The sequence below is a fragment of the Gallus gallus genome, chromosome 2 (genome assembly GCF_016699485.2).
Source record: "Gallus gallus isolate bGalGal1 chromosome 2, bGalGal1.mat.broiler.GRCg7b, whole genome shotgun sequence".
Taxonomy (NCBI): domain Eukaryota; kingdom Metazoa; phylum Chordata; class Aves; order Galliformes; family Phasianidae; genus Gallus; species Gallus gallus.
In genome coordinates, this window is record NC_052533.1 from 100,170,985 (window position 1) to 100,192,721 (window position 21,737).

The 21,737-nt window shown below is 36.0% G+C and overlaps 1 protein-coding gene across 8 annotated transcripts in view; it reads left to right on the top strand.

The window, feature by feature from the left end:
* The window catches only part of DLGAP1 (DLG associated protein 1), a 391,290-nt gene that overhangs the window by 135,900 nt on the left and 233,653 nt on the right, over positions 1 to 21,737 (top strand). For 7 of the 8 annotated variants that reach the window (XM_040695516.2, XM_015282557.4, XM_015282556.4 and 4 more), the window contains one exon: positions 14,110 to 14,220. The exons of the other annotated variant lie outside the window; for it this stretch is intronic. The gene's annotated coding sequence lies outside the window, so the exon portion shown is untranslated. The remainder of the gene's footprint in view (positions 1 to 14,109; positions 14,221 to 21,737) is intronic. 8 annotated transcript variants of the gene reach the window in all.

A 21,737-nucleotide genomic window follows, 5' to 3' on the forward strand; every position in this document is an offset into this window, starting at 1 on the left:
TATTCAATACTGAGCAAAGGAGTTCAATATCATCAGACCAGAAGTACAATTCACAGAGTATTAATACAATTCATCATTTAATGTAGTGATTTGGATTTTCACAATAGAGTTCTGTTTTTTCAAGTTTTTACATTTGAATGCTCCTTTGTTTTTAACTTTCCAATAGGAGAAACTTCAGTGGAGAAGTCTGTGAAATGAATAAATGAAATTTTTTTCCAGTCTGCAGACTTTCTTGCAAACTGCAGACTTAAGTTTTATGGATCGCCAGTCTTATTACTAAAACCACATCTACAACATGCAGAATCATGTCTATAATGTGAGAAGCACCGAGTGCCAGGATATTGAAGTAAAAGCTATTAATTCATTGAAGGATTCTGCATGGCAGTAAGGTGCTAAATAGCAAGATGGCAATGTTTAACTAGGAGTCCAAAACAGACATAAAAAGAGCGTTTTACTGAAAGCAAACATACACACATTTGATGTACAACAAGTGACTGCTACAACAGGAAGTTATTCATGCTCTGGAGCACTGCATTATTCTGGTACCTTATATTCACTAACCTGGAATGAAAGCATTTATCTGATCACAGAACTGTAGGGATTCAAAGGGACCTCCAGAGACCAAGTCCATCCCCCCTGCCAAAGCAGGTTCCCTACATCAGTTTGCACAGGTAGGCATATCGTGTCTTTCACTCTGGTCTACCTGATGGAATCCCATGTTATAACACCAACAGTTTAGACCACAGATGAGCAAAATGAACATGTTTAAACATTCTGACAACTCTGTATGGAGATAGGAATTTATTGCATATTTTCCTATCTTCCTCATGAGCTTATGTTAAAAATATCTCTCAATTATCCATCTCAGAATATGTCACTGAATAAATTTTATTTAATTTCAAATAGCGTGATTTTCAAGAAACTTATGTTAAAAAAAAAAAGAATCAGATAAAATCACTACAATACAATTTCAAATAGGTGAACATTTTTTTTCTAAAGGGTTGGGAAGTGTATTTGCATATGTTAGGAACATGAAATAGAGAAGACTCCATGTTTAACTATTTAAAAATTGAAAAAAGGTCAAGAGTAATGTGATGAAATCAGTGATATTCTTGATCATGTTTTGAGGTCAGTTTTCCTTCCTAAGACATTATCTACCAATTATTGGAAATAATTGGTAATAATTGGAAATATATTATCTACCAATAATAGAAAATTTACTGAATAATCTGCCAAAACAGAGGTGTATAACTTAGGATGCTCTCAGTTACGTTGTAAAATCTTTATTTTGATCATAAAGTATCTGTTCATGTCCCATGTGGTCAAGTTTTAGTACATGTGAATGGATATGTTCAGTTAACAAAAAACACCTATTGACTGTAGACTTCCTTCAGATAGCAACAAAAATTTTAATTTTTAACAAAAATCTTTTTCACTGACATACAGGTGCAATTGCAATCTGTTTACGGAACGTGGAATATCTGCAGGAAGGTTTTGGCTTGAATAAAAGGAATTTATAAAGTGGGAGGAAACAGAAGCTGTGCATTTTGCTGTGCGGTGCTATTTCCTGCCAGGATTGTGAAATACGCCAAGCAGCCTGTAATGTTCACATGCATTTCCTTAGAGGCTGGAATGAGCTGCCATTCAAAGCATATTTTCCTTATGCTCAAAATACGATCGTATAGGGTCTGATAAGCCTCATGCTCTCTTCTCATCAACAGGACTTAGATACACCATAAACATAAGTTCAGTGAAGAATGTCTCCTGGAGCCTTAACTTCAGTGTTCTTTGTCATCCTTATATTTGGATTATGTAACTTGTTAGTAAAGTAGTACAAGTACTAAAAAATGCAAGTAATGGTGAGTTGAGAGTTTGAATTTTCACTGCCAATGTCACAGTATCTGTGCCTGTTCAGAAAGTAATGGAGCATGAGAAGATGTGGTCAGTATACGGCAGCTGTTGGTGCTGAAGACTCGGAACTTCCACTGGTATAGTTCAGTGACTCAAGTAGATTTTCCTATAATCTGTGATGACCATTATGCTAAAACCCTGATTTACATCTCACTTTCTCCAGGGAAAAAGTATGTTCATGCCTTCAAGAGTAGTAAAACTTACATTCCTAGGTACTTGTCCTTTACTACTGTAAACATTAAATACAGAATACCTAGCAAGGTTCATCTATGTTTGTTTTAGTGTTCTGTCCTAATGAGAATTTTAGAAATAATGAATATTGAAAACTAGTAAGAGGAAGACTTAGAACATGATCACTGAAATAAAATATTAATAATGGTTAATAATATGTCAGATCAAATTAATTTTACAAACAAACACTCTTGGACTTCCTTTCAGACAACTTTTTAAAAGCTATGGCAAAATCTCTGGGGTCTTTTAAAGTGTGCATCCATGAGATTTTTCATTATTCTCTGTATTTAAAGCAACGTAGAACAGAACCTTACATGTTTTGCTACTAAATCACCTTTGCGGGCTGCTTAACATATACTGAAAGACTGAAGAAAATAAACCAACCAAAAAATAAGGTACATAAATCCATCCCTTCATAAAAGTTTCATTGGTATTCTATGAAAAACTTTTGGTATTGTAGAAATTATACTGTTTATGAGTTTGAGTATTTTTATTTACAATAATGAATATGTTAATTTTAGTTTTCATCTTTTGTTCCATGAACTTGCTATATATTTGAATAACTGCAGATTTAAATTCTCATTATCATTCGTTATAACGTTACCAATGAAAGTCGTGCCAGAATTATTTTGGAAAGGTTTCATTTGTCAATTGCAGAATACTTCAGATATTTGTTTTCTCTTGAAATTCACTGTCAAATGTTTGACTTTGGGAATAAATGATGTGACATTTCTTTTTCTCTCCATTCATTTGTAGGACTCGAACGTTGTTCATAGAGTAGTAGACATATCTCTGTCTTCTGAGCTATGTATGTTTCATTTCATTCAGTCATTTCATCATTAGTCTCTTTCTCCTGCTTTTTTGCCATCAGAAGGTACTTTGTTCCATTTGCTTCATCCATTTATTCATGACTTTGACTTGGTAAACGTGATATTGTTCCTCTTTTATCACTCAGTTCTTAAGTCTTTCTGACAGTAGAAACTGTTGTTCCGGTCAGAGCAGTTTCATTAGGTCCTCAGAAAGCAGAAACATCTTGCCTTACTGCACTGAGTGCTCTGGCATCAAAGGATACAGTTCATGAGCTGTTCTAGGACAGCATCCAGCAGAGTTTATAATACACAGAGAAGTATTCTGTCACAGTGGATGTTGAAATTATTGCCTCTCATTTGCAATTCGATGAAACTGTCATTTTTCCTTGCTGTTCTGCTTCTTTTCTACCATATGTTCTACTTAATATAACCAGTTGGGCTGCACTCTTGGTATCATTCATCCACCTCATCTCTTGCTTCTGTCACTCACAGTGAAGTCTATTTTCTGTACCACCAGCCTACTGTTTGCTACCTGTGACTGCTTTCTAATTTTTTTTATTATTATTTCCAAATGAAAGAAGTTCCCCATCAATAAGTACTTGTTTCTTCAGCATTACGCATTTCATATTAAATGTTCTGTTACTTGTGCACATTTTGAAGTTCTGGTTGAATGTTACATAAGTAATATGATTAATTAGCACTTGTTACTGCTTTACATTTCCTAAGTACTGCACAAACTAGTTAATCAAGCAGTTAACAAACTAATTAATCCAGCAAAACCAACGAACAGTAACAAGAGTTATATTCCTTCTTTGCCCTTGTACGGTCCTCTTGTACACTGTTGAGCTGTGAAGTCTGTAATCAACAATATGTCTAAAAAGTTCTCCTGATTAGCGGATTTCCCTAATTTTCATAAAGAAAAATATAGTTTAAAAACAGTGCTTGTGTAGGTAGATGTAATAAACCTGATTACACCATGGAAATTTTAAAAAGCTTTTTACTTCATCTGATTTTCATTCAAATCTACAGCAAAATTGGCAGCCAATGTGAGCAGAGATAGGCCAGCAGCAGAAATATAGAACCATTAAGGCTGGAATCATCTAGTACAACCATCAGCTGCTCACCACCATGCCCACTAACCATGTCCCTCCGTGCCACATCCACACATTTCTTGAACACCTATAGGGATGATGACTGTACCACTTCCAGTGCTCAACTACTCTCTTTGAGAAGAAATTTTTCCTAGTATTCAAACTGAACATGTTTCACCTCCCCTCCAGTGCAACTTAAAGCTGTACCCTCTTGTCCTGTTGCTGTTACCTGGGAGAAGATTCTGACCTCCACCTTGCTACAGTCTCCTTTCAGGTAGATGTAGAGAGCAATAAGGTCTCCCCTGAGCCTCCTCTTCTCCAGACTGAACAATCCCAGTTCCTTCATCTGCTCCTCATAAGACTTGTGCTCCAGTCCTCTCACAGCTTTGTTGCTCTTCTCTGGACATGTTCCAGGGCCTCAATGTCTTTCCTGTAGTGAGGGGCCCAAATCTGAACACAGTACTTGAGGTGCAGCCTTACTAAGGCTGAGTATAGAGGGATGATTGCCTCTCTGCTCCTGCTGGCTATGCTGCACTACTGTCAGGAGTCTGTAAGATTATCTTGATGTTTCTTGTTTATAAGAGAAAAAACTTTGTTATGGTTTAATATAGCAATAGCAATATTGTCAAGATAGTCACCATCTCAAATGTATCAGCAGTTTAAAGATACTCACTTAAATTTCTTTCAAATCTTTGTTCACACTGAGCAAAATTAGTTCCTTACTAACAAATGTTTTTTGTTGCTTCGTTTAAAAAAAAAAAGTAACTAATTTATAGGTAATAAAGACAATGTGGATGTATCAGGGACTTTATATATAAACTTATCACGTATTATACTACAGTCATGAAATTATTTTGTGGGCTTATGAATCAGTTTTGTTGACAAGACAGTTAGAACTTCTCTGGGTCTTTTTTTTTAATCAACAAAGTGAGAATAAATGTATTTGGCTTACCCAAATCTAAAAGAAGAAAAAAGTAGCAAATTATCCTTTAACAAAAGGAATGTGCAATTGTGCAGGAAAGAACTTGTGATCCCTAATGTGCCTTGATAAATAAGATGGTTCAGTTTGCTGAGAATTCATGAAGCAGTAAAGTTTCTTCATTTTACCACCAGTATAGCATGATGGAAAGATAATGAGCTTTGTATTGATGTTTTATTTTGTTTTGCTTTTTTTCCATTATAGTATCTGTGTAATACCTGGAGTCTAGTTTGGCAGCTATGAAGGTTTGAGATTACTGATGGGTAATACAGATGATGGGTGATGATTGGGCAAAATGTCACTCCACATTGTATTAGAAAACCATTACCTAGCCAGATATTATAACCATGGCAATTTGCAAGTCTTCACCATTTGCCCAGAATGATGCTTAGCTTTGATCCCAAAGCAGGCATGGACCAAATGAAATTAAAAATAGAAAATTTTTTCATTAGGAAACGGTAAAGAGAAATAAATACATTTTGAAATATGTTGATATTTTGTATGATACAATGACTGATTTGTGTTAGTAGAATGAAATATTATTACTAGAGTATGAAAACATTATCATTTGAAGATCTCTAAATGTGCTGCACAAGTATAGTCCTTTACTATACGTTTCAACCAAATATGAAACTAAGAATTTTTAACTGGAAAACCTGAATGCAGTTTTTTGGCCATGGTGTGTTTAAGCAGGTTTTGATGCAGCACGTTTGCTATAACTGTTGTTTATACGATGTACATTTTTACTTGCAATGAAATTTATTAATTTCATTTATTAATAACATAATATCATTTATTAATAACATGATAAAAACTAGACCTAAGAGAAAGCTAAAAATAAGTCTTCTAAAAAACACCTGTCAAATAGTGGCTTTGAATTGATCCATTTTTGCTAGAGAAAATTTGTTAAAGCAAGTAGGACTTCATACAGTGCAAACAAGAGCTGGACTCATTTTAAATTCAGATCCTGGATAACATATTATCAAGCTGTGTGTATATCACTCAGTACTACGAAAAACAATACACCTTGGGTTCCATTTCCCCTCGTTGTTTTTTTTTGTTTTTTTTTTTCTTATATTACTTTGAGGAAAAGAGGGCTGAAAAATTAAAGTGATATAAAAATGCAACAATTCTTCTGATGTCTCTGACATGTTTGCTTCCATGCATGTTCCCAGAAGTAAGAGCAAACTGACTCAACTGTGAGGAATATGGAGACAAGTATGATTTGGGAAGGTGCATTATAAGTTTGTGGAAACATCATTTGAGGGACACCAGCTTTTAAAAATTGAAAGAATTGGATTAGCATTTCTGTTCTCTGCAGATATTTGGGGCAGAAATTGCATAAGATGTGCAACAGTACATGGAAGAAAAAATGGCTTTTTATAACATTTCACTTGACTCTGAAGGTACATGTGAAAAAATATATGTATAGCTACATACACATAAAATGATAAGGGGAGATGGAATGGCCAGTCTTCATACAGTGTTTTTTACATTATTCTATATAAAATGATTATGTCCTAAAATTTCTGTTTACTGCTTTCTTTCTTGGGAGAAAGGAACAAGCTGATTGAGCTTGACTGTTAATGTATCATAAAAATTTCATGAAGCTATTTTACATATTTTCTTCTGTTGCTCAAGCCATTAATATAGTTGCAAGTGGGATCATGCTGAATGCATGCCAGATGCCTAGTCAATAGATTTCTTGCATTTCATTAGCATTTTTGCATGGTGATCTCAGTGCTGGGGTGGTTAGCTGCTCTTCCAGTGTAGGTAGTGTGTGGTGAGAGTTTCACTTCACTGGAAGTCTTGGTGTCTACCAGGTGTGAGCAAGGCAAGACATAGACATCACAATACAATTAATGCAGCAGCTGTCTAGAGTATCATCATTTGTGTTGCGTATGGCCTTTCTTTCCCTGCTCTTGCACTTGTGCTCAGATATTTTCTCTCACTCCTTCAGAAGAGTTAGTTTTCTGCTTTGTAACTATTCCTGTTTAAAATATAAAGATATTAGTGTGGGTGGTTCTGATACACAAGAATGTATATTTATGATGTATGTATATATTTATTTTATTTATTTTTTTAATTGCCTCTGTTTTATATTTCCTCCCACTTCTGAGCCAGCTACTTCAAGCACATACTGTGAAAAATCTCAGAGCAGGGCATTCTTGGTCAAGCAGCTGTGGAAGCCTTTTCTCATTGCAAAACAGTTTTGAAAATATTAAGGCTTTATATAACTGATTCTTTCACTTACACTGAACAGGAAATTAAAATCATTTACCTTCAACCAGAATAGACTGCAACACTTCCCACTGGTGCTGATGCAGGAACATTTGATAGAGAATATTTTATTCCTCATGTGGATGGATGTTGAGGGGAAAGCCTGTGCTTGGGATTTTTCCTTTATGTCATGTACTGACTTATAACTCAGTTTCAAAGGCAATTAATATTTATGAGGTTAGGCTGAGAATAATACAACTGCTGCGAGACAGCGAAATGTCTGCCATCCGCATGCTGCTATATAGTAGTACAAATACATATTTGAATTTGAATGAATTAAATTGCATTTAATCCTTTCTCTGTGAGCTTGTAAACAGATACCAGTGCATGTCAGCACTAGCATACATTATTGGCAAGTGACATGTGCTTTCAGCATAATTTTAGATATTTCATTTCTTGCATAGCACTTATCTGAAGTTATCAGTGATTCATGTTTTTAAACTTTTTATTGTTGTTTTGCTAGCTACTGAAATCAGAAGGTTTTCTCCGGATATGAATCATTTCTGCTTTGGATGCAGAAACCAGTGGATACTAACAGCAATTATCTATTGACTTTCTAAAGGAGCATAATTAAAAATCACACCTTTCAGAGCCCTTTAATTGGCATTGACTTTAATCCCTTATTGTTAAGTCTTTCAGATTGACTTCTTTTCAGTTTAGAGTGAGGTATATTTGGAAGACCATGTGTGTATAATTGGTGGCAAAAACAATCAGGTTAAATGGAGTAGGATGACTGAAGCTACGAGCAACTTATTATTGGTAACTCACTGTTCCAGTTGTCTTGGGGAAAATAAGCAGTTTGCTCTGACTATGGACAAAATCTTAATGTGTTATTATTACTGCACATCACTAGCTCAGCTGTAGACACTGAAGTATTGCATTAATATTTGCTGTGCTTGGATTAGCTGAATTGGCAGTGTATTGAAGTAGGGAGTTCAGCTTTCATATTATTTACTTAATTATATTTGTAATTTACTGGGGCTTGGTACTCAGCATGATTTTTAATTGTCTGAGGGAGGCTGTTAATTTTACAAATGAGGTGGAGTAAGTGTGTGTAATATTGGTTTTATGGAAGAAGGCTGATTTCTTTGTTCATTGCTAAGCTTTATGGTATTCCCATTACTAGCTCACAAGTATGGTTCTAATTAAAATTTTAGAAGTTCACTTGCCTGTAGCTGTTGTGCAGTCCCTGTTTCTTTTTATTTTGCTATAGTTTGGGTAGCAAATATATGAGGTTGCTGCCCAGCATTTAAAACATGAAAAATAATAATTGTTGGTGCTAGTGCCTTAAAATGCACTAAATTATGTTCTGAAAGAGGCCTCCAATGAACATCTGAAATTATCTGACACTTGCTATCCTAGGTATCTTCAATGAAAGGATACACAACATGTAAAACTTCTCTAAGTAGGTGTTGGTAGTGGAACAGATTGAGGCTGTAACTGTAAGTTGGTGTCCTGATCTTTCTCATATAAAAATGTTTATTCAAACATTGTCACTAGGAATTACTTATTAAAAATAACATAACTGGGGAAAAAACTTAAATACAGCAAGGGAGAAAAAATCAGGTAAAAATTTGATTCATTTCCTTTACAGTATTATCTTGTTAATTAAAAATGATGTGTAGCAGCAGGACCCTAGGAGCATAAGAAGGCATCATGTGGGAAAGAAACCAAGTAGCTTTCTGTGTAATAAAATTTGAAGGTCTGCCCTTCATCTTTGCACTGAATATTAGTTTAGTGATAATGGTAGCACTGCAAACTGATATTCTTCACAGGAGTGGTACAGAAGTGATTAGATGCTATTTCCTAGAATTATGGAAACAGCATAATTTGCGTAAGAAGGGTTCACAGCAGGTCATCTAGTTGAATCCCTTGCTCAAGCAAGGCTAGTGTCAAAATTAGATCGAGCTGCAGAGTATCTTGTTCAACTGAGTGTTCAGTAGCACTTGGGATAGAGATGCAGTAGCCTTCCTGACCACCTTCACTATGTTTGTCTTTATTCGTGTTCTTTGTACTTTTTCCAGGTTCCTTTCTGGCCCAGCCTAGCTAGAGCCATGTAGTGGAAGTTAAATCTGTCATCTGAAAACTGGTTTTAGTCTCCTTTCTGTAAATGTTCTCGTGTACTGTCACTAGGCCATTTGACTCATTATGTGCTGACACTGAACCAGAAACTCATAGGTTTAGAATATGTCTCATTCCCGCTATGGTGGTGAATGTATGCTTTGAAGCAGCTTCAGGTCAATCTCTTCAGTAAAAGTGAGTTTGTAATGTTCTCTTCTTTTAAAAAATCAGAATTGAACAGGTAACCTACAGTTTGAACTCCTCTACTTCAGTTAAACATCAGAAGCCAGCCTGGTTTTATGAAAGGCAGATTCAGACTGACTAACCGGATCTTCTATGACAAGAAGACCCACTTAGTAGATGAGAGGAAGGCTGTAGATGTTATCTACCTGGATTTTAGTAAAGATTTTCACATTGTTTCCTGCAGTATTTTCCTGGAGAAGCTGTTTGTGGTTTGGACAGGTGTATGGTTTTCTGGTTGAAGAACTTAGCTGGATGTGCAGGTTCAAAGGCACAGTGGATGGAGTTCAATCCAGTTGGTAGCCAGGGTCAAGTGGCATTCCCCAGAGGTCAGCATTTAAGCCAATTTTTGTTAACATTTTTATCACTAAGGGGATCCGGTGCAGCCTCAGCAATTTTGAGGATGATTCCAAGTTAGGCAGCACTATTAATCTGCATGAGGGTATGAAAGGATCTGCAGAAGGATCTGGATAGTCTGGATCAGTGAACTGAGTCCAATCACATGACATTCAATTAGGCTGAGTGCTATGTCTTGCACTTGGGTCATAACAACACTATGCAGTAGTATAGCCTAGGGACAGAAAGAAAAATCTAGCAGAAAAAGACCTGGGAATAGTGGTCAGCTTCCGGATAAACATAAGCTGGCAGTGTACATATGGCCAAAAATGACAATGGCATCCTGGCCTGCAGGACCAGGAAGGACTAGGAAAGTGCTCACAGGGCTAGGAAAGTGTTGCCCTATAGGTGGCACCAGTGAGATCAAACCTTGAATATTGTGTTATGTTTCTGGACCCTCACTATGAGACAAATATTGAGTTTCTTGAATATGTGCAGAGAAGAGCAACTAAACAGGTGAAGGGACTAGTAAACAAAATGTATAAAGAGCAACTGAGGGAATTTGGGCTGTCTAGCCTGGAGAAGAGGAGGTTGACTGGTGATCTCATCACTTTCTACAGCTATCTGAAAGGACATTGAAGCAAGGAGGGTGTTGGTCTCTTTTTTCAGGTGAAGGTCTTTTTTTTTCAGGTCTTTACAAAGAAATGGTTTCAAGTTGTGCCAGGGTAGCTTTATACTGAAAGACTTTTTTCACAGAGAAGATGGTCTAGCATTGGAACGGGATGCCCAGGGAAGTGGTGGAGTCCCCATCCCTTGGTGTTACTTGAAGTGTGGACATAGTAATAAGGGGTATGATTTAGTGATGCAACTTAGTAAGTCAGGTTGATGAGCTAGATGATTCTATGATTCTTTGATCATTCTATCTAAAAATCAGTGTGTGAATGCTCTCCACCTTCTATTTCAGTAGCTTTCTTTTTCCTGTATGCCAGATGGAGAAGTCATTGTGCACAACCTGTTTGTTGTACCATAAAAAGATCATGAAAATGACTGTAATATCAAGGTCAGAGGTCTATTTATTCCATGTCCTATTTCTTATCGTGTTTCAGAAACCAAATTAAGGAATATAAGAACATGGTAAATGTATGTTCTAAGCATCCATCCCTCTCAAAATACAGGTCTTTGTGTGCTGGATGTTGTTAACATTTATATTTAGATAAATTCCCACATCTGTCCAGGCAGTGGACCTGGATAGTATTGCATTTAACACAGATACTCTGTGACCATCACAACACGCTACTCTGTGACCATCTCTGAAAACTGCATCATATTTAGAATGCACCTGTATTTGCAGAAACTTCTTGCACTTTGCTTCTTTTGCAGTTTAGGCAATAACTTATAGTGCCGCTAACGCCTGTGTAATGCAGGTGATTCCATTCCCTGGCCTCATTCTCTCTGTTAACACTAAACATACCTGACAAGTAAAAAATTCATTTACCCAGGAGAGTGTTTTCAGACATGAGAAATGCATCTGAGCAAGGTTCTCACACATGTCTTCAAACATGGGAGTTTCCACGTGTTCACTGTAGTCCTTACAACAGAAGGCTCCACATAAACGCCTGCTTGATTTGATCCTCTAGAGATTTATCTTAGAAAGCTCCCCAGGGGGACTTTTTTATGGAAAAGTCAATCTGATTTACTTGTTACAATTAAATATACTCTGTCAATTTTATACTCTCAGGGAAAATCTAAAATTATTATGATGTAGTCAATAGCATAGTTAAATTAAAGCCCTCTCTCAAAAGATATTCTTTTGGCTGGAAATCAATGCATGTCTGAAATGATTTAAAAGTAATTTCTGGTTCTGCACCTGCCTTTGATCCTGTTGCCCTTCTAACTGGTTTTACCATCACGTTCTCCTGTTTAAAACAAATTCTTCTCCCCTTCTGACATGTGAACCTGTGCAGCCAAGAAAGAAAAATGCCTTTAAGACAAACTACACAGAGAGCTGGAAAGTTAGCTTTAGGCTTATATAAATACACAGAAAATGGTTATATGCCTTAAGGGAGAGATCTTCCCTCAAAGCCAACTATACACAAAGTGCGGTCTTTGGAAAATCACTGGAAAGTGTTTCTATTCTGACATAAATTATAGAGACTGAACCAGTGTCAGAAATTATTTTCTCTTGGAAATGAGTCTTATGGTGAATAAAAAGGAAGTAGCAAAGTTCAGGCTTCAGGCATCATCATCATTGACTTCTTTTGAGGTTAAGGCATTCCCGGAAATAAACTTATCTTTTGAATAGAGCATACACGTCCAACTCATGGCCCATGAGTCACATGCAGCCCTGGAAAGCCAATAATGCAGAACCACATGATCAATATATATTTTGATATTTTTGATATTCAATATCAATATGATATTTTGCAATTTTTAGAGATACTTTTCATGAGCTAATTACATGTAGCTCAAGCACAGACTGCATAGGTGAGAAGGGAGCACTGTGGAGGGGAGGGTGCAGTGCAGCACTAACTCTATCTCTGGCCACACACACTTAAATAGAAACCTGCATGTGCTGTACGTTATATGTGCTTGTACCACTAGGCAAGAAAAATGCAGTGATTAGCAATAACAATATTTCAACCCACCTACACGTATGTGTCTGTGAAGAGATGTGTTTTTTGTTATTAAGTAGATGTGTAAGTTTTATTTAATTATTGAACTTGGGCTTGTGATATTTTTCTACAATAAGTTAATAACATATTCATTAGTTTAACAACAAAAAAAAAAAGGTATTTATGTTTTAATGAAAATATAGTTTTTAAACAAATAAGTTTTCCAACTTATGTACTTCAATTATACTTTATATGCAACCCAAGACAATTCCTCTTTGCCCAGTTTTGCCCAGTCAAGTCAAAAGGTTGGACATTCATAGTACAGAGGTTACTTATCTTGTTCTCTGAGTGATTTTTTGGAAGAACTTCAGTCCAAATCTTGATGCTTGTCTAAGATGCTCATCTCATTTCCAAAGGAGTTGATTTGAGAAAATTTTATGGACCATGGGAAGTGAGTCGTCACACTCTCCAATTGGTCTGATCTTTTCTGACTTTATAAATGTGAGTTTATAATCCTCACAGGTTATTTTTACTTACTTGCTTTTCTGACAACCGTTCCCAGAGGCCAGGTTTAACCTGTGTAAAGATGTTTCTTTGAATGAGCATCTAGAGTGTAAAATAGCATCGGAGTTTTCAACATGTTGAATAAATTGTACTGATCAAACTTCAGCGTAGAAGTTTGCGCCAATTACACGCTTCGCAATATGTTTATTCTCTCCTTATTTTCCAGTAAAAGTTTCACTGGTGCTTTTCACTGCGTTTATAATAAAAGGGATTTGTTCTTATTCTGACTTGTACTTTTGAATTGCTCAAACTAAAATAAATTGATAAGGTAGGCTAGACCTTTAAGTGACGAGAAAACTTGAAATATGACATAACTCATAGAACTCAAACACAGAGCACATTTGTTTCTGTTAGTTTCAATGAGTAGTGCTTAAGAATTTAGAAGGGAAAAATATTTATATCGCTTTCTTTTCCAGAGAAAGAGAATGACTTACAAATAAGCATTCTCGATGTATATCATTTGCGAAAATGTGTATATTTAAGTGTGCAGTAATTTGTTGTTGCAATTTTGTGAGCCACCCATAGGATGCTGGTGAAGCAGCGCCATATATACAGCTGCAGTCTGTGGGGTGTTTGGTCAACATTCTCTTCCTGATAGAGGCAGTAGGACTCCGTGGTGCAGCTGTACTGTTAGAAAGGCTGTGGTAAACCAGGGGGGAGTGTTCTTACAAAGAGTCCGATTTTGGAGAGCAAACATATGTATCTAGTCTTGTCTTTTTCTGTCAGAATGAGCAAAGTATGTATATGTTGTGCAAGGAGAAAAAGGCATGAGATGGCACCCCAAATACAGCATTATACATTATAAATACTGGTTTTTATTCATTCTTTTTCTTGCAAGGAGGATTGGTGCCAAGTAAAAATTTTGCTACAGTGCATATGAAAGCCTCTCAACACTGCTGTGATTTTTATTGAATACAGAACTTCTTTGCAATGTTAATAATTTCATGTTGTCTCAGGCTAGTAGTTTTAACTGCTATACTTTGATTATATTTCAGAACAGTTGAGCATCAAATATTGAAACTGACATCTGAATTAAAGAGTGTGCAAAAATTCTCTTCCCTCTTTAACTATTGAAGCAAAGTAAAATGGAAATCTGACTAAAGGAGGTGAGTCTTTTCTTCTTACTCTCTGATCGTTCTCCTTGATCTGTCTGCATCATATTATTCACTTTCCTCCAGATTTGCTTGTAAAGGACAAGAAGCCAAATGATTGCAAATTGTGAACTGCATTAACGGAGGTGAAGGCAGCTAGATAACTTGATATTTTGGCTTAGAAAAACACATATATGATAACCCACCTTTGTACACGTGGAGATTTGCAGGCTGCACAGAGTTAATATCAGGTGTATTGGAATGTTGTGATGCCTTTGGAAACTGTATTTTCGTGAGTCTGACATTAACAGAAAAATGTGCCATACAAATTAAAAGGTTTAGTAGAGCCCCATATGGATAGATGTATGAGTTGTGGAGTGAGTTTAAAGAGTATGAGAGAAGGGATTGATTTGGTCTGGAGGAATATGAAGAGAATCAGAGAAAAAAAAAAATAGAGAAGGCATCATAGAGAATTATAGCAGCTTGGAAGCTACATAGAAATGGCCTAGGGAAGCTCTAGTAGAGACACTTTTTTTCCATGGCTTCAACAGCTTTTTATTTTATTTTATTTTATTTTATTTTATTTTATTTTATTTTATTTTATAACACTACAACCTGCTGCAAGCTAGACATTACTGACCTCGTAGACATGCTGAAGTTATTTAACTATTTGCACTTCAGTAAGTACCAACTGTGGTTCAACCCTGGAGATGGCTGAGCATTACACAGTCATTTGCTCACTCCCTCCTCATACCAGTGGACTGGGGGAGAGAATAAATTAAAAAAGAAGTAGAACTTGTGGGTTGAGGTAAAACTATTTACTAAGATAGAGAAAAGGAAAAGTATAATAATTATGAAAAATATATATGTGTGTATATATATAATATGTATATAACAAGTGATGCACATGCAGTTGCTCACCATCCCATTCCCAATGCTCAGATAGCCCCTGAGGAGCAGAAGATGGAAAGATGAACTCCCACCCCCTTCAAAACTCCTTTTGCTTGATGTGACATAGTATGAAATATTTCTTTGGCCAGTTTAAGTCCGCTGTCCTAACTCTGTTCCCTCCCAGTTCCTTGGGGTCTTCACTAAGAATGGCCTTGGCTCTGTACTATACTGCTTAGGAGCAGCTATAAACATCAGTGTGTTATTAACATTGTTTTTCTCCTAGAACCAAAACATAACATCACACCAGACAATCTTAAGAAAATAATTTAGTCCCACTTGAAACTAAGACAACAATTTATTTTACTAATATTATTATGCATATTGAATTATATAATTGATTATGAATATATCAAGATTAGTTATATTATGATATTATATTCCTATTTATTAATTTCCCTGAGTGGACAGTAAATTTAAGTCATTAAATGCGGTGTTTTACACCTCTGGAATATCCCTTGCTTCACTCAAGAGTTATATTTACTCACCGTTTTCTATTCACTTAACAAATTTCAAAGGAAACTTCACTTAGAACTGAAAAATTACAATTATTTTCTAATCTAATTATCCAGCAATAGCAATTACATTTTATTTTAGTACGCTTGCAGTAAGAGGAAAAACCACTGACACTGCTGCAGCATTTCTAAAACCAAAAAACTATCCGTTATGATTTATCATACATAATAAACATATATGTGTGCATATGATTCTATCATATTTATGTAGCATGTACGTGTGTACTTCTGTATTACAGGTATGTATTTATAAAATGTAAATATGCTAAGAAATATAGAGCATATTCTTTGGATAATAGGACCGGAAATAAGCATGCAATTTTCTGACTATCTGGACTAATTAGGTCAGTTGAGCTACATTTGCCTCATTTGGCCTTCCCTAAAAATCTATAACTTTGTTGAAATGATTTTATGATATCTGTAATTGTATGACTTTTCTTCAAGTGAAAGTTGGTTTTTTAGCTTAGGAATTTCTTTTTCACAATAACCCATTTACTTATTGCTTATATGTATTTATATCATTTGCTGGACATTATTGAACATACACATACTCCAAAAGTCTTTCCCCTTAGTTCTTTGTGGTTTTAACAAAATAAACTCCTGCATCCATTTGAAGTTCTTCTAAGTACTGGCATCTAGTATGTGACAATGATGTGTTCTTCATGTTGTCAAGTACATAAGGCAATGGGTTGGGCTCCAGTGGGGTTCCATCAGGCTGGTGGGGTCTCTTTGAGCCCCATTTTAGGGACAGCTCTCTTCAGTGTTTTCATAAAAGACTTTGGTACAGAACTTGAGTGCTTACTAAGTAAATTAGCAGATGCCAATAAACTGGGAGTTCTCGAATCTCTCGAGGGTAGGGAATCCTTGCAGAGAGATGGTGGCAAATCAGAGGAGTGGGCAATCATTATGTATGGAATTGAACAAAAACAGGTGCCAGATTCTGCACCTGGCAACCCTGACTCTGTGTACAGACTGGAGGATGAGAGGCTGGAGAGCAGCCTGCAGAAAGGGATCTGGGGGTTCTGGTCAACAGCAAGTTGAATCTGAGTCAGCAGCACACCCTGGCAGCCAGAAGGGCTGATGACACTCATTGTTTTCATTGTTCTGTAGTACTGATTGAAAGAGGTATGGGCATGGCACAGGACAGCGGGCACATCCCTGAGCTGCCAGAACTCAAGGAGCATTGGGACACTGATCTTGGGTGTAGGCTGTGATGTTAGAGTGGTCCTGTGTGGAGCCAGGAATTGGACTTGATGATTCTTATGGGTCCCTTCCAACTTTTGATATTCTGTGATTGGCACTGTTCAGTGTTTCTTAGGATTGTGCTTTGCACCTAGATTTGAGCATACATCTTTTCTAGGGGATGAAACAGTTTTAAATGATGCTGTAAGAACAGTATTGAAGCTGTATAGTTATCTCTGTGAAAGTTAGAAAATGCCAAAATACAGGTTGGCAGTTCTCACACATCACAACAGGTGCTTTCTAACAACTTTTTTTTTTCCCCACTGTTTTCCTTGAAGTTCACCTTAGTACTGGTATGCTTCTTGGGAATGCATATCAGTTCACTGCACTTTGTGAATTGAGCCTTTTTACTTGGGGCAGTAAGGGTGCATAACAAATTACTTAACAGAGGAATAGGCAATAAAACTGTAAGTCACTGAAGAATGTATTTTGACTAACGACACATTAATTAGAAAGAACAGGGCGTGGTCCATTTATTTTCATAAGGAACATATAATTGATATATGTTACTCTATGTCTGTGAAATTTGTTTAAAGGAAATTAAATATGCCATTAAATGGCAATGTGTTCATCAGCAGCAAGAAGATGGATAGGCTTTGAAAAAATTAGATTAAGCGAATCTATGTGAAATATGTTAAGAACTCAGAAGAAACTGTAATGAGACAACAAAATGAATATAATTGATCCTCCACAGAGAGAATTCATGAAAGATGTGAATCTTAAGGTCTTCTCATCTTACTGAAAGATAGTTGTTTGTTATTAATTATGCAGTTGTCTTAGGCTCTTCAAAATACTGTTCCTTAGGAAAAAAAGAACATATGACATTAAGAACAAATTACCAGTTAAAAGATATGATTTTCTTTGATGCAGTACAAGAGAAAGTATAAGGTATTTTACTAAATAATGCCAGTTTAAATTTAACAGCTGTAATTAGGAAAAAAATTAGAAGTACTGCTTTAGGTAAAATACACTGAGAAGGCAGAAAAGCTTAGATTAGGCAAAGGTAATGAAATCAAGTACAAATAAAAATCAGCTTTCAGGGGCTAATTATGGTTCTTGGGTTTTGGGGCTTTGAGGTTTTTGTTTAGTTTAGTTTAGTTTTGTTTTAATATAGGCAACACTTTCCATTATAACTTGAAAGGCAGTTCCCTATGAATCAGAGAATATAAATTTAAACAATGATATAAACAGACAAATTGCATTGTCTATTAGGTAAAATAAAAAAATTTCAAATGAAAATGCATACGATATAAGATATTAATTCCCTATTCTAATTCTGGAAAATGTAACAGCAAAATATAAAGCAGATAACTCTTTCAAGCAAGAATATACAGGCAGTGAGAGATATGTGGTGAGATGCTGTAGATTCAGGATTTTTTGCCTTATGAAACATAGTGGTTTTGCAGTCAGCCTTCATAAAATAAAAGTACTCATGAATTTAGTTGTAAAGTGCCAAATGCATTTTTGCATCCAGTGACAGTTAGAACTCCAGGGAATATCCATAAGCTTTTGGGGTGAGGTGGATACAGAAACAGCTCAAAAGTATCAGAAGTTTTATTTCTATTGATAAGTAAGGAAATGAAACAACCATTGATGAATAACAACTATAGACATTTTGAATAATATAAACCTTTTTTATAAATAAAATATGTCAAGGTACAAAAGCAGAATATTTTATTTCAAAAATGAGAAAATAACTAGGCTGGTAAACTCAGAGGAGGCTCAGGAGTTAGGCTGAATGTTCTTTGTGAATCCCTTCCAACTCAGGGTACTTTATGATTCCAGGAAAAGGCAGAGAAAGTAACTTCAAGGCAATGTTGCCTTCTACTCAACCTACCTCCATTTCCTTGGCGTGTATGAGATTGTGGAAGAGGTTAAAAATACTTAGATAAGTAAGGAGCCATCTAGTCTTTTTTTAACACATTTTCTTCTTATTTTATGTTAGTCGTACGGAATGTTCAACAGTCCTTTAATTTTTAAAAGCTTTTCCTTGTCTTTTCTTAGAGTGAAAGCCACAGCCTAACCAGACTTGCTTGCTTGTGAATGCATGACTGTTTAGAGGCAGTCCTAAGGCCAAGGGACATAGTATTAGATATATGGTGACAATATTGTAAGGTCTCAAGCCTCAGAAGAGAACATCGCTTAGGAAATTTGTTTAAAAAACAACTTTTTAATATTTTTCTATGTTCTTTCTTGGGCATCTACTTCCACCATAGTTTATGGCAATAGCTCAATAGGCATTTGAGTTTTCCCAGCATGGTTCTTGTCATAAGTGCATATCACTGGAAGTAGATGCCTATAAGAAGCTTGTACAGCTGGTCAAATCTAATGATACCATTAACTCTGAGAAAGGGAAGATTTGTTGTATTCCCATCATTTTCTTCCACTACAAATTTCAAATTGAGCACAATGGGAAATCCTACTTACTCCCATGGTGTAAAATCACATCTCTGAAATGTTTCACCTGTCTTAGAAACAAGCTGATCTACATAACTAGTACTGCTTCTAGGCTGCTGATGCAGGGAGAGATGTCTTTCTTAGGTTTCAATTCCATGTCATAAACAGGCATAGGCATGATGGTAAGTATCTCACAACCTCCTAATGGCTTGATGGAATCAGGGGCTTCACATTGCAAAGACCCTAGCCAGCAAAATCTGTCTAAATGTTGTTTGAAGTTGTGTTTTCGTATGATTGTAACAACAGAAGTTATAACATCAGCAAAAATCCAATTCAGATAATATTTTCTGTTCAGTGTTCAAGCAGGGAACTCACACCATGAAAAAATGAGGAGATTTGTCTTTACTGAGTAGTGAGAATCTGAAAAAAGGTACATTAGTAATCTCTTCCAACTCATAGAGTAATACAAAATGATGTTGTCCTGAAAGTCTTATTTTATGTGAAACTCTCTCTGCCATGTAGTTATTATTTTAAACTGTTTCTTCATTCACTTTTACTTCTATTGTGTAGATTCTACTTATCTTTTGTTCCCTTTCCTGTCAGCTCCATTAGCTTCTTTTTATGTATAGCAGGCACCATTTTAAAAACTGGTTAATGATTTGAGCAAGTGGCAGGATAACAATGGGCCACAGTAAGAACACCAGAAAAAGATTGTTCTGTTCAAGAGCTGAATGGTCAAAAGACCACAATTTTGGCTGGCCGCAGTGACCACATTCTCAAGATCAAATGAAAGAACAAGGACAATTTCTTAAAAAAATTATCATTCATAAAGAAAAAAAAAAAAGTGTGTCATCATGTGTTTCTGAATTGATTTTGCTCCTAACTCATGAATTTATATGACTGCTTTGCCACAAATATTCAACTTACTGTTTTTATTTTAAGAGAGGGAAAAGATATTTCAGTTTTATAAAGTCAGCGCAATGAAATTTGTGCTTAGGGTTTTAAGAGCTGGCTAGGAAGTTCTTACAACTAAAATTTGGGTTGTTCTGATCTTGGAATAAAGGCACAATATCAAGGAGTGGAACAAAATAAGAAATCATAAGAAATCAATAAAAGTAATGTCCGGAAGTTCAAATATTGATGATGTGGTAATGGGAAGTGTAAGTTACTTAAATATTTTGAGTGAATTTTTATGAGGGCTGCTTTCAAAGCATTGCTTCCTACTTTTATGGTGTTTGCCCACAAAATCAGAGGCGAACGTTGATGGTGTGGCAGTAGAGGCTGAACCTTCCCACCCTCCATTTTGTTTCCATGTCACAGATGGCAGCAGAGGGGCAGTCTGACAGAATGGTATCTGACACAAAAGTGCATTTAAATCAAAGGTGTGTCACTGAATTCCTCCATGATGAAAAGATTGCACCTGTTGACATTCACTGATGTTTGCTGAATGTTTTTGAAGACCAAACAGTGGGTGTGAGTACAGTGAGGTGGTGGGTGATATGTTTCAATAGCAGTGACAGTCGGTCATCTTTGTTGCAGAATATTACAAGGGCAGCATGCAGGCTCTTGTTCATTGCTGGTGAAAATGTATAGCTAATGGTGGTGACTGCGCTGAAATTTTTTGTTTTGCATGTGAGAATTTGCTCTATCAGCTAGAGTTGTTTTGTTTTTTGTATCTGTTACAGTTTCTGTGGAAATAAAATAGGAGACATTACTTTCGGAGCAACCTGTGGGTTTTAAATTGCTGTCTTATGTATTCTGTCAATATGGACAGATGTAGTGGATAAAAAGTAGTCAGTGTAAAAATAAGTGTGCAAAAATGGGGGTAAAAAAAAATCTGTGTAAGATTTTTGAGGGTATATGTTTGTTGTAATTCTGCAGCTGGCAGGTTAATACACTGCTTGGGCTTAGGAATAAGAGAACATTTCCCCTTTCCCAAGTACAGCCACTTCAGAGTTCTCTTCTCATGTTACACACATTTGAAAAAGTTGTTGAAAACTAGGGAGACTTCGGGAGAAGCCGTAAGATTAGTTTAGGCTTTGATTTCTGTGATGAGACAAAAGATACAGCCTGTTAGGTTCAGTGGAGGGAGATGGAAAACTTTTGTCTCTGTGGAAGACAGCAAACCAGTGAAGTTCTGGGACTCATATCCAATTACAAAAAGAGCTCCAGTATATGGAAGCTAAACCTAGAAATGGAAGAAAATGTATATTTTTAGACAGAAGTAGATAAACATTGGAACAATCCACTAAGCAGTGCTGTACATTCTTGTAACTTAAAAGATTTCATTTTATATTTGTGCTATGATTGCTGAAACAGTTTGGGGAATTAGATGCTCAAGCATCCTTGAAATGTGTTCATTAAATTCTCCAAGATCTCATGGGTTCATAAGGAATTTTTAGAAATGCAGCAAAGCTGAAAGCAGTACTC